The sequence below is a fragment of the Eptatretus burgeri genome, chromosome 13, assembly GCF_056783735.1.
Source record: "Eptatretus burgeri isolate ZD-2024b chromosome 13, Ebu_testis_v1, whole genome shotgun sequence".
NCBI classification, from domain to species: Eukaryota; Metazoa; Chordata; class Myxini; order Myxiniformes; family Myxinidae; genus Eptatretus; species Eptatretus burgeri.
This window is the reverse complement of record NC_140973.1, coordinates 77,874,297-77,887,396: the sequence shown is the minus strand read 5'-3', so window position 1 is coordinate 77,887,396 and position 13,100 is coordinate 77,874,297. Positions and strand designations below refer to the sequence as shown.

At 51.1% G+C, this 13,100-nt stretch overlaps 1 protein-coding gene across 5 annotated transcripts in view; it reads right to left on the bottom strand.

Moving 5' to 3' along the window:
• The window catches only part of LOC147014856 (ATP-binding cassette sub-family D member 1-like), a 42,235-nt gene that overhangs the window by 28,143 nt on the left and 992 nt on the right, over positions 1-13,100 (bottom strand). The window lies entirely within an intron of this gene.

Sequence of the window (13,100 nt, the reverse complement as noted above, 5' to 3'; positions counted from 1 at the left end):
CAACCCCCTCCTGTTTCCCCCCGCGCTGAGATAGTGCGACCAAGGGGGCCCCTTTTCCCACCCCCTACCAGACACTGTCCGCGAGGCCCGCGGAGTTGAGGCACCAGCGCCGCTCCGCGTCTCATCACCAGACGGGTAGGCCCGACCCGGTCTCGGCCTCAGGCCCGCCTCATCCTTGAGGGTATTCTTTCCTTGGTTTTGGGTATGTGTTGTCGGCGCCGTCTGTGAAGTAAAATTGTATAAGTGTTGCCGTGTGCTCGCGTAATCGGTATTAGATCTGCATTGTCGCATTTGCTTTTTGTGTAAATTGAATTGTGTTTTTCTTTTCTGTGTGCTTTTGGTGGAATTGAATATGTGTGCTTTCCGTTCATCGCGAATAAATGTGCTTTGTGTTGAACTGTTTCCCGCTTCGCTTCGTCATTTCCTTCATTGAATCCTCATCTTGCTTCACGTAAAGGGTTGGTAGTGGGCTGAATACGCCCGATAATTAATCGAACCGTCGAGGTCGACGATAACACCGCTCGGTTATCCCGATAGTACGAAACGGGTCGCTTAAGTGGCCCGTGTCCGAAGTCGACCTGCGGCGAGGTGCGATCGCCCGGTCTACCCTCCGCGTGGGTACTTAGGTAGGTCGAATTTGGCGAGCAACCCTATCCCACGCGGGGGCTGATTGGCTCGATCGCGGTGAGACCGAAAGGTCCACCCGTGACTGGTTCCCGGCGTTAGTCCGAGAGGGTCACGACTGGATTGTCCGTCCGGTGGGCGACGTGCCGCGATTCGAGTTACGTGGCCGTCAGCACGCCGGCGGGCGCGAATCCGTAACACTATTATCTACACTAATAAATGTATGTGTCTGGTGTTCATAAAGTGTAACATATTGTTACGTTTGAGAGGGGGGGTATGCATTCAAAGGGTAATTAGGATGTTTAATTAGGTATGCCATGCTGTTCGAGTTTACCAGGATCTCGATGTAATAAGTAGCAATTCAGTGGTGATAAGTTGCCTAGTAAATGTTCATTTCTTCAAGGGAGGAAATGATAATTGTCACGTAATTAGATAGGGACACGGGATAGGGTAAGTGTGTCTGCGTAAACCCCTTTTTGGTATTCTCTGGAGACTGGCCGTGACGTCACAGGACAGTGCAGCGGATGGCTCCGCCCCGTAATCACGATTGGCAGAAGGCGATGGCGGTTGGCCAATAAATGGCTCGATTGGAAGTGACGAGGACCAAGGATAAAAAGGTTCTGTTCGGGGTCGAAAAGGAAGAGGAAGAAGATTACAACCAAAAGATCGTGTTTTTTTTGGTGTGGAGGCTGCTGCGCGGAGAGCGTCCTTGTTGTTGTGCTGATTCGATCGTGTTCTTGATCGTGTCTTGGAGCCTTGCTGAGCCTCGTGCCTCACCTTGGTTGGCTCTGGGGTTCTGCTGACTCGGAGTACGGGGTCGAACGGCGGGCGGACCTGCCTCCCTCTCCTGCTCGCAATTTGGCGCCAGAACTGGTTCCCTGGCGGCTGTGAGCGGACTTGGGCCAAGACCAGGAGGTCGACAGCACCACGGTTTCTCCTGCCCCCCTGACGAGAGCAAGGCCAGCTCGTCCGACGCCGATCCAGGGACAGTTGCGTCCACACCACGGTCCAGCCTGACCACCAGAAATAGCTACGTTGTGTGTGTGTGTGTGTGTGTGTGTGTGTGTGTGTGTGTGTGTGTGTGTGTGTGTGTGTGTGTGTGTGTGTGTGTGTGTGTGTGTGTGTGTGTGTGTGTGTGTGTGTGTGTGTGTGTGCTTGGCGCCTTAGAGGGATTGAGATCTGTATATTCATTGGAATTGTCTGTGTTTTTCCCCACGCCCGATCCCACACCATCCTGTCGAATCGCCCCGGATCCCTCTTCTTGCCGAGTCTTGTTATTTCTGGTAATAATAAAAACAAGTAAACATCATCAACTCGGTGAGAAGCGACTCGTGCCACCTTCCTCGTCCCGTTTGCGGTAGAGCGATTAGAACCGCCATGTTTGGGTTATAAATAAATAAACCGCCTCCATCGTTTCGGCTCATTCTACGTTGGCGGGACTGTTCAAGTCCCGTGGACGTCACATTGGTGTCAGGGTGTTGGATGTTCGAACCCCTCTAAATTATATTTGGTATCGGGAGAATATACCAAGATTAAAATCTCGCCACGAATTGGAATATAAAATTACTACAGAAAAGCGCGCGAGCGCGGGAAAATTTTGGCGGGATTTTTAAAGTTTCAATTAATTGGCGGCAAACGGGACTTCTGCACCATGGCGGAGGTGCAGATGTTTGAGGAGGAAGGCCACGTGTCTGGCAGCGAGTCGGGGGAAGAAGGGAGAGACGGGGGTAGGGTTGGAACCTCCCCCATTCCGAGCGTGGACCGTGCTTCATCGCCCGTAACGGAGCCGGCAGCGCCGGAAACCGGCACGATGACGATCTGGACAATGTTGGAACGTTTAATGAGTGCAATTACAGCACAGGGGGCAAAAATGATGGCACAGGGGGCACAAATGGCAGAAATGACGGCACAAATGGAAAGTCAATTCGTGACACAGAGGGCAGAAATGACGGCACAAATGGAAAATCAATTTGTGACACAGAGGGCAGACATGACGGCACAGGGGGCAGAAATGACAGATCAATTGGGGGTAATGGGGGAAGTTTTTTTTTTTTTTTTTGTATACCTTGGGCGAGGCTCGTATGAGAGCAAACACACAACTCACAGCAAGGAGGCATGAGACAAGAGGGGCGGGAGTGGAAGGGACAAAACAGTGGGGAACAGACACATTAGGTGAACTGTGGAAGGGAGAGGGATGGGGATGGGACGGGGAACATGGCGAAGAGAAGATGGACATTTCAGGGACTTTCAGGAAGGAAAGCAGGAGAAATGAAGGAAGTGGGCTTGGGTGGATTATCGGGGGTAGAAAAGATCGAGGATTTGGATGGGGGAAGATAAGAGGTGGTGGTGAACAGCTGTTTTGAAAGCCTGGAGGGAAGAATGGGAAAGAATAGAGTGAGGAAGTTTATTCCAAAGGCGGGAAAAAAGAGGAATGAAAGAGTGAAGATGAGCAGTGATTCGTGATTTTGGTAGTTTTACCAGAAGGGGGTTGTTGGCGGACCTTGAGCGCCCTGTGGAAATGTGGTGGGGACAAATCGCAGAGAGAGCAGGGGGGGCAAGGCTGGAGAGGAGTCGGTAGAAGACAGAAAGACCACTGACTAACCTGCGGTGATTGAGTGAGAGGCCCAAAGACTCAGCTTCATTGCGGGAGATGCCGATGATCTTAAATGCCCTGGTTTCGACAGCGTTAAGCCGAGAAAGGTGGGAGGCAGGAGCACCAGCCCAGAGGGGAGAGCAGTAATCCATCAGACTACGGACAAAAGCTTTGTAAGTGGTCAGGAGCTCAAGAGGGCCGAGGAAGGACTTTGCACGACGGAGGATTCCCAGTCGGCGACTGACTTTTGTGGCGAGGTTGGAAATGTGACTTTCCCAGGAAAGGTCATGGCAGATAGTGAGACCCAGAAGCTTGAAAGAAAAGACTTCTTCCAGAGGATTGTTGAGAAAGTGGATGGGGGGGGGTTTGTAAACGGTCCTTTCGAAGAGACATAGTGAGAGTGTGAGATTTGTCTGGATTGAAAGACATGTTCCACGTGTTGGACCAGTTTGTGATTTTATCCAGATCTGCAGATCAGTTGGGTGCATGGATTGATTTAATGAGGGATGAATTGGGGGAAAAGATGGAGAAAATGAAAACTGAGATGCAGGAGTGTGTGGATGTTAAATTGGGCGAAATACAAAGTAAATTCGAGGATAGATTGGAGGAAACAAAGGTAGAAATTACATTGGAGGGGGAAAATATACGGAAAAAATTGGTAGATGAAATTGATGCAACGAACATTCGGGTTGATAAAGTGGATGAAAGCCTGGAACGTCATCGTGCCTGTGTGGATGCTCGTATGCAGCTGCAGGTTGAAGAGTGGGGAGAGCTGAGGAAGCAAGGGATGAATTTGGCGGAGGAGGTAAAAGGATTGGAGGCTCGTTTGGACGAACAAGATAAAATTATGAGCCAAGATGAAGTCTTGGATAAAGGCCTGGTAGAGCCGTCTTTTGTAAGTAGAGTGTCCGGGTTGGTTGAGGAGCAGCTACAAACTCGCGACGGAGCCTTGGAGGAGGTTTTGCAGGCCCAGAAGATCCTGCGGGAAGAGGTGAATCGGTCCATTCAACGTTTGGAACAGGAGGCAAAATTTACCCATGAGACCCTCACCACAAAACATCTTTGGCCACAGTGGGCTCCGAAATTGGATATGCAGCCACAAGGGTGTTTGATCCCTGGGCTGGATTCGGACAAGGGAGAAACTGAGAAGCGGGCCACCGTAAAAGTGATCCCCCCCTGGTAAATTTCGACGGGTCAGGGAGCGTTGAAGCTTTTCTGACGCAATTTGAGTGCATTTCCCGACTAAACGGGTGGAATGAGCGGGAACGTACAGGGAATTTGGTGGCAACGTTGCGGGGACCAGCCGCAGATGTGTTAAACGTGATCGCGGAGGGGATGTTGACCAGCTCCCACATTTGCGAGGCGTTGAGCCGTCGGTTTGGGTTCGCGGCAAACTGTGATCTGGTGCGGGCTCAGCTCCAGCACCGCAGATTAAAGCCGGGTGAGACAGTGCAGGAGCTGGCACAGGACATTTACCAATCAGTCAGGATCGCGTATCGGGACCTTACAGTGGAGGCATGGGACAGACTGGCAATCGAGAATTTTTTAGCTGATCTTCCTGACCCTGAGGTCCGAGCGCTAGTGGAGTTACAGGATCCACCCACCGTTCACCGAGCGGCCGAGTGCGCGGCCAGGCTGGCCTCGTGGAGTCGGCCGGGTCGGGTTCCAGAGAGGCCATCGGTGACGATCCGACAGGCAGAGATCGAGGATCAGGGAGGGGGGCTGGGAGAAATTGGCATTACCCAAATGTTACAGGAAATCTGCCAGAAACTGTTAAGTTTGATAAGGGGTAATTCGGTAGTTGGTGTGCCAAAGCGGCGGGGTCCAGCCCAGCCAATAGAGCAATTTGATTATGGCCGAGGGGGTCCGGAACCGGAAGAGACATTTCACCGATACTCACGGGGGCCTTTTATGGGGAGTTGTTTCCGGTGCGGGCGAAGAGGACACATGCAACGATATTGCCGGTACCCGGCGATGGAGAGACCCTCCAATAGACTTTCAAGCCCGGAAAGGATGAATCCTCCTGCTGAACCGCCAGGTCTATCCGAGATGCCCTTTCATAGGTCGGGTCCGGAGATCACTGTCGGGGGTCCGGGAGACTAGATCGGGCTGAGCATATAGGGCCATGCTCGGCTGCTGAGATTGTGGCGAAGTGCCCTCCTTTGGTGAAAAAAAAAAAAAAAATGAATTGTGGGAAAATTGGCATGGGTTTGTAAGTTCTGCTGGGTTTTAGAGTGACAATCGGGACAGTGGGTAATTGGTAACAAAGCGGGCACAAGTGGCTGTCCAATGGCTGGTGCGTGGATCGGGTGAGAAGTGCTGTGTGAGTTGTTTTAAGTGAAGAAGTGAAACGTATGGTGCACACATTGTTTTTTTATTGGGCATGGTGTGGTAACAGGGAAGGTCATGGTCGGTGAAGTGTTAGAAATGCAGGTGTCACATGTACGGCCGATGGGGTGGGGGAGTCATGTGGGTTTTGTGGGTGGGGATGATGTGCTTGTCCACAGGGATTGCTGAAGCTCACGGTGAGCATGAATTGCGACCCCCCTTCAAGGAGATTCACCACCTGGTGGCTAATGGTGACAGTGTCTGGAGGCAACTGGGAGAGGGTCTGGTTGGGCGACCAAGGCGGGTAGGACCTTGGCGACCCAGGAAGGCCAGAGGAGCCAGTGAGACCCCTTCCAGAGTGTTGTATGGGATTAGAGCTGATGGCTACCAGGGGGGAGGGAATCAAAAGGAGCGGGGCGGAGAAGCGTCCGGGTTGGACTAAAGCTTTCCTGTGGGCATGGTTGCACCTGAGATGCCCCCATCATCTTGTGGTAACCCACCCCACGGCCATGACGGGATTCAGCCTGCATGATTAAAATGAGGACCATGACCTAGAAATGTGATGATGACCATGGTGTGAGTGTTGTGAAGATGTGTGAGTCCCACCCGATCCCGCACAACTTGACAGGTGCAGCAAGGGCATGATGTCCGCATAATTTTGGGGCAAGCAAATTTGAAAATTGGCTCCCCAGGTAACGCTGGGTCTATTAGCATCCACTGGGGGAGGCGGTCAAGTGTAAATATCCTGTGAATAGTGTCGTTAAGGCTTAGAGTAGGAATGTAAAGTATAAGTGTTGTGTTTTTGTGGAAGCTTTTGTTTCCCCTCCCCAGATCACTGGAAGAGTGCTGGGCAAGAGCGATGATCCGGAGGATGGAGTGCAACTTCGCTCAGTGCTCTCATGTGATTAAAAAAAAAAAAAAAAAATGAATGATTGTTTAGGCGAGGATAAGGCCATAAGGGGGTAGTACATTAAGCAGGATAGGTAAGTTAGCTGCGACTCGCTGCCCATTGCCCCTCCTACTTTATTTTGTTAGGTTAATTAGGTGTGAGTCAGTAAGTGTTAAGGCTGGTACGGTAGCGCCTGTGATATACCTTGCAGGAGCTGCGGTACCAGAGGAGGGGCAGTGTTACGTTTGAGGGGGGGGGGGTATGCATTCAAAGGGTAATTAGGATGTTTAATTAGGTATGCCATGCTGTTCGAGTTTACCAGGATCTCGATGTAATAAGTAGCAATTCAGTGGTGATAAGTTGTCTAGTAAATGTTCATTTCTTCAAGGGGGGAAATGATAATTGTCACGTAATTAGATAGGGACACGGGATAGGGTAAGTGTGTCTGCGTAAACCCCTTTTTGGTATTCTCTGGAGACTGGCCGTGACGTCACAGGACAGTGCAGTGGATGGCTCCGCCCCGTGATCACGATTGGCAGAAGGCGATGGCGGTTGGCCAATAAACGGCTCGATTGGAAGTGACGAGGACCAAGGATAAAAAGGTTCTGTTTGGGGTCGAAAAGGAAGAGGAAGAAGATTACAACCAAAAGATCGTGGTTTTTTTTGGTGTAGAGGCTGCTGCGCGGAGAGCATCCTTGTTGTTGTGCTGATTCGATCGTGTTCTTGATCGTGTCTTGGAGCCTTGCTGAGCCTCGTGCCTCACCTTGGTTGGCTCTGGGGTTCTGCTGACTCGGAGTACGGGGTCGAACGGCGGGCAGACCTGCCTCCCTCTCCTGCTCGCAACTTGGCGCCAGAACTGGTTCCCTGGCGGCTGTGAGCGGACTTGGGCCAAGACCAGGAGGTCGACAGCACCACGGTTTCTCCTGCCCCCCTGACGAGAGCAAGGCCAGCTCGTCCGACGCCGATCCAGGGACAGTTGCGTCCACACCACGGTCCAGCCTGACCACCAGAAATAGCTACGTTTTGTGTGTGTGTGTGTGTGTGTGTGTGTGTGTGTGTGTGTGTGTGTGTCTGTGTGTCTGTGTGTCTGTGTGTCTGTGTGTCTGTGTGTCTGTGTGTGTGTGTGTGTGTGTGTGTGTGTGTGTGTGTGTGTGTGTGTGCGTGCGTGCGTGCGTGCGTGCGTGCGTGCGTGCGTGCGTGCGTGCGTGCGTGCGTGCGTGCGCGTGTGTGCGTGCGTGTGCTTGGCGCCTTAGAATGTTTGAGATCTCTATATTCATTGGAATTGTCTGTGTTTTTCCCCATGCCCGATCCCACACCATCCCGTCGAATCGCCCCGGATCCCTCTTCTTGCCGAGTCTTGTTATTTTTGGTAATAATAAAAACAAGTAAACATCATCAACTCGGTGAGAAGCGACTCGTGCCACCTTCCTCGTCCCGTTTGCGGTAGAGCGATTAGAACCGCCATGTTTGGGTTATAAATAAATAAACCGCCTCCATCGTTTCGGCTCATTCTACGTTGGCGGGACTGTTCAAGTCCCGTGGACGTCACAATATTCTCTGCTAACTACTATCTCTCTATCTCTCTCTCTCTTTCCCCAACTAATACAGTGCAGCATCCTCCCATACCTCTCTTTCTGTCTCCAAACGTATCTGGACAGTGGTTATGCCCAGATGGTGGTCATTTCCACACGTATCCAGATGGTGGTTATCTCCATACGTGTCTAGACGGTGGGTTTTTTCCAGATGGTGGTTATCTCCTGACGTGTCCAGAGAGTGGTTATGTCCGAACAGACCCTCCCCTCACATTGCCTTACCTTTCCCTCCCCTCACACTTGTTTCACCTCCCTTCACCCCTCCCCACCCCTCCTCGCTCCTCCACCCCTCCTCGCTCATCCACCCCTCTTTCTCCCAGCCACCTTGGTATACCTGTCCTCTGGAAGTCGGTTATCTCTGGATGTGTCCGGATGGTGGTGATGTCTGGACGGACCCTACCTTTACACTGTCTTACCTTTCCTTGCCCTCCCCTCATGCTGCCTTCCCTTTCCGCAATCCTCCTTCCTCACTCCCTCACTTCCCCCACCATGCCTCAATCTCCCTCCCTCCTCCCCTCACCTCTCTTTCTTACTTCTGTCCCCCCTTAATAGTCCCGTCAGCGAAGCGACGGGTTGTATTTGGTCGTGCATAATATTGTTGTGGTTACCAGATTCGCAAACCACCATTCAGGTCCCTTAGGTGAGGTATCTCGGTAAGTGCATGTGTAGTTAGGCCCAAACCCGTTGTCTAGTGGGAATACATGTCATTTATGCGAGCTGCGACTCTTCAGGATAGCCGTTTTTCTTTCACTATCTTTATTTTGGACCAACCGCCATGATCACAACCACAACATCAACCACCAACCACAACCACCGCTTCACCACAACCGCCACGACCTTCCCGTCACACCTCGCCACCGTAGCATCGCCACCGTTCTTGCCCCGCTGTGGGTACCGGTGTTGGACTCATGCAGAACGCGCGTCGAACAGCGTGTACAAAATCACGGATTTTCTGCTTCAAAAACGGATCAAAAACGACACACGCCCACTTTTTGCCGTCCAATCGGTGAGCGAGGGGCGATTTGGCCCCGCCTCCAGAACGATCGATATATGCAAATTTGTGGATCAAAAAGCCTTCACGCCCACTTTTTCTCGGGCCAATGGGGAGCGAGGTGAAAGGTCAAAGGGAGGGGGTCAAAGGCGAAGTTACGGGGGGATAAAAGGACCGTGTTCGTCAGTCAGAAAGAGTCGGAGTCAGCAAAAAGGGAACGAAAAAGCGGAGAGTCGCAAACAAGAACGGGTCGGAGAGTCAAGAAGAGGAGAGTCGGAAGCAGAGGGTCAAGACTTCGCGGGCGGTGGAGCTGCTCGTCGTGTGCGTTGGAGTCGGAACGGAGGGGACGGAGCTGTGGAAAGGCGGCGACACCAGACGAGGGGGTGCTCGCGTCGTGCAGGAAGCTGCACCCGAGGGAGGCCGACAGCGCGACCTGGCCGAGGTGGAGACGCTCGTCGCATATAATAAAGATCCTCTATACCCCGAGCATCAGCAACCCCCTCCTGTTTCCCCCCGCGCTGAGATAGTGCGACCAAGGGGGCCCCGTTCCCACCCCCTGCCAGGCACTGTCCACGAGGCCCGCGGGTTGCGGGGCCATCGCCGCTCCGCGTCTCATCACCAGTCGGGTAGGCCCGACCCGGTCTCGGCCTCAGGCCTACCTCATTCTTGAGGGGATTTCTTTTCCTTGGTTTTGGGTATGTGTTGTCGGCGCCGTCTGTGAAGTAGAATTGTATAAGTGTTGCCGTGTGCTCGGTAGTCGGTATTAGCTCTGCACTGTGTTTTCACTTTTATGTTTGCTTTTTGTGTAAATGGAATTGTGTTTTCTTTTGTGTGCATTTGGTGGAATTGTATTTGTGTGCTTTCCGTTCGTCGCGAATAAATGTGCTTTATTGTTGAACTGTTTCCCGCTTCGCTTCGTCATTTCTTTCTTTGAATCCCCATCTTGCTTCACGTAAAGGGTTGGTAGTGGGCTGAATACGCCCGATAATTAATCGAACCGTCGAGGTCGACGATAACACCGCTCGGTTATTCTGATAGTACGGAACGGGTCGCTTAAGTGGCCCGTGTCCGAAGTCGACCTGCGGCGAGGTGCGATCGCCCGGTCTACCCTCCGCGTGGGTACTTAGGTAGTTCGAATTTGGCGAGCAACCCTATCCCACGCGGGGGCTGATTGGCTCGATCGCGGTGAGACCGAAAGGTCCACCCGTGACTGGTTCCCGGCGTTAGTCCGAGAGGGTCACGACTGGATTGTCCGTCCGGTGGGCGACGTGCCGCGATTCGAGTTACGTGGCCGTCGCACGCCGGCGGGCGCGAAGACCGCAACAATATTCTTAGCCATGTCCTTCTCATACTCAGTAATTTTCTTACATTGCCTTTGCTTACTCCGAAACTTATATAAATCAAACTCCAGTCATGTTATTTTACCTATACTAATAAAAGACAATGTGTGTGTGCGTGTGCGTGTCAGTGTGAGTGTCAGCGTGTGTGTGTGTGTGTGTGTGTGTGTGTGTGTGTGTGTGTGTGTGTGTGTGTGTGTGTGTGTGTGTGTGTGTGTGTGTGTGTGTGTGTGTGTGTGTGTGTGTGTGTGTGTGTGTGTGTGTCGTTGATTGGTAGCTACATATGTGAGTTTCAGAATGTGAAATGGGGTCCTCCCAGGGTGGGCTGAGTATCCACCTTCATTTCGGTAATGGGACACGATTCATGGACCAAGTTGTGAAGTTTTCTGTTCTCAAAGTTTTGTGCCGAGGGCTCTCTTCAGGATCGTCGCTGAGCCTTCAGGACAGCTTCCAACTGTAGTTAGTTTGTCGTAATATTCCCAGGGATGGTTTTTAATATCTCTGTGAGGTAATTTGTCATCATTCCCAGAACTCCAACCATCACTGGGACAACTTTGGCATTCTTCATCTTCCATGATCTTGTCACTTCATTCTTGAGGTCTTGATATTTGGTCATTTTCTTTATTTCTGCATCGTTTAGTCCGAAAATCGCTGGAATTAACACCTCAATTAGCAATGCCTTCCAATCTATTTTTTGTACTGAAGTATGCTATCTGGTCGCAATGCTTGGTTTTCGATGTTCACGCTTGATGGGATCAGTAGGTCGTACATGAGCGGTACTTCCATGTTTTCAGTCCATGCTTTTGGTTAATGTTCCCATGAATTTTTTGGAACTGGGATATCAAAGTTTTTGCAGATGTGCCAGCGGTTAACTTTACAAACTCTGTTGTGTCCTTGTGTGTACAGCTGTTGTGACATGAGTTGTTTTTATATTTGTGTTCAGTCATTAAGCACAACATATCACTCTTTTTGCTTACGCCACCAGCACCGCCACCCCTCACCTATCCCTCTATTTTTTTGCTCCTCCCCCCTTCTGCCTGTCCCATCCTCGCTCCTCCCTCCAAATAAAATGCAGCACTCTCCTCCCACACCTCTGTAACTGTCTGTCCCCGTCTCTCTCACACTCGTCCCTCCCGCAGTGTATCGCAACGTTTCGTGAGGTGTCGCTCTCCCCACCTCCACCCCTCTTCCTCACGCACTCGCTTCCCCTCGCTTCTCTCCCCTCCCTCCGTTCCCTCTCCCCACCCCCTTCCCCTTCACACCCCCGTCAGCGAAGCACAGATGTGCCACTGATGCAGTGCCCCTGTTCCCCGTAAGCTGGTACTCATTTTTCTGATTTCGGTGACAGGCTGAGTCAACCCACCTGGTGTTATTTAATGGGTAGAGAGGGATTTTTAGACCCTAAGATCTTAAGCCAGCCACCTTAACTGTTAAACCAACACCAGGCTTTTTCTCTCGATGCAATGCTGTCTTTTACCCAGATTGCCACACCGCCTCCTGCCACACCGATACACCTGGTAGCCTTCTAATCCTGTCCTCCAGCTACTCTCCTCCTTAAAGCGTGTATCACTTCCTGCAACTATATCATACTCCTCGCTCTCTACTTTGGCTTCAAGCACTTCCATCAAATTATTTAAACTCCTGGCATTGGTATAGAATATGTTGAACTTTTCCCTTCCTGAAATACTATTTTCTTGCCCAACCATAGCAACCACAATTACATCATCAGTTCCTTCCTCAATATTTTCCCCACCCTCCATTTAACCTTAAAAAAAAAGCCTGAATTCCTCCCTCAATTCCCACTGCAAACCTTGCTGCCTCCTTTCTATTTAACAAAGGGCCATCATTCCAGAAACACTCCCTTTGTCCCTGAAACGATTCTCACTGCCTCTTCCAAAACCTTCCTCCCTACACCATTCTTATAGCCATCGGTTGGCATCTATTGCTCTGATCATAATTTATATTCCATTTCCTGATGTTGGCGGAATCTCCGAAAACCGTTCGCTTTCATCTCTTCACATTTTCATTATCCTTCACCTATTTTTCAAAAACTCCCAGTAAACATTGCCAACATCATTCGGTGTACCACAAGCAACGTCTTCTTGGCGTGACCCCGATACGATTGTGGACACCTTGGTTTCCCTGACTCTAGTGGTGTGGAAAGCCTGGTGTTGGCTTCGTGGTTAGGGTGGTGGCTTGGGAACCTCGGGTCCTGAGTTCAAGCCCCGTTGGCCGCTGAATTAAAATACACCAGGAGGTTGACCAGCAGCGAGAGAGAGAGCGAGCGAGAGCGAGAGCGAGAGAGCGAGAGAGCGAGAGAGCGAGAGCGAGAGCGAGAGAGAGAGCGAGAGAGAGAGCAAGAGAGAGAGCGAGAGAGAGAGCGAGAGAATGAGAGAGAGAGAGAGAGAATGAGAGAGAGAGAGAGAGAGAATGAGAGAGAGAGAGAGAGAGAATGAGAGAGAGAGAGAGAGAGAGAGAGAGAGAGAGAGAGAGAGAGAGAATGAGAATATGTGAATATGTGGAGGTATTCTGTTACCAATACAGGGTTATTGGTGTTTGTAGATAAAGCCACACACTGGGGTGTGCGACATAAATCAAGATGTGAACACTTGAAGTTGGGTTTGAACTTTAATGGAAGCACAAGTTCAGCCGATGGACTTGTGCATGGTTATCTCATTATGATATTGTGCAAACAAAAGCAGATGCGATTACAAAAGCAAACATGACGTGGCCACGAAGACAGAAC